The sequence below is a fragment of the Brassica oleracea genome, unplaced genomic scaffold, assembly GCF_000695525.1.
Source record: "Brassica oleracea var. oleracea cultivar TO1000 unplaced genomic scaffold, BOL UnpScaffold01253, whole genome shotgun sequence".
NCBI classification, from domain to species: Eukaryota; Viridiplantae; Streptophyta; class Magnoliopsida; order Brassicales; family Brassicaceae; genus Brassica; species Brassica oleracea.
In genome coordinates this window covers 13,199-13,934 of record NW_013617800.1, presented here as the reverse complement: position 1 = coordinate 13,934, position 736 = coordinate 13,199, and positions in this window count along the sequence as shown.

Genomic DNA, 736 nt, shown 5'->3' with positions numbered 1-736 from the left:
TTCTAACAACCTAAGACTGCAAAACCTAGTTGAGTCGCAGCTCGAAATAACAAAAACGGAAAGTTGCCTAATTGCTCTAAGTGCTAAGTTTGCTGTGAAAAAGTCTCTCTCATGCCTCTCGCCTAGGACCCTTTATATACCGACTCCAAGGTCGGTTTACGCTTTTCCTCTTCTGCTCTTAAGCCGCCATAGCATAAAAATGGAGATATTCCATTTTTTCGATCTTCGTAATTATCTTCAAAATTTTTTCGTATTTATCCGCGGAAACTTGACACTTATCTTCCCTTGCAAACCAAGCGGAAACCAACATGTGGTTTACGGGCTGTTGGTTAAGAAATCGTAAGTTGGGCCTCCAGTCATGTTTTAGGTCCCTTTGGGCCGTCTTTCGACTCGGAGTTTTTATTACGGCTTCTTTCGATAAAGAATGAACTTTCTGCGGTTTTTACGGTAAAGTTTGATTGATAACTTAGAAATGGCGGGGAATGTGAGATGGGTTCGCTACGGTATTCGGGAGATAGCATCGAAGGGTAGACGAGAATGCATGGACTGATGTCGTATCAACGTTTCAGAAGAGCTCGATCACTATGTAGCGACCGAGCTCCGGCTCGAGCTCGGTCGCTACGTATCGACCGAGCTCTGGCTCGAGTTTGGTCGCTACGTAGCGACCTAGCTCCTGCTCGAGCTCGGTCCCTACGTAGCAACCAAGCGGAATGGACGTTTGGTCGCTACGTAGCGA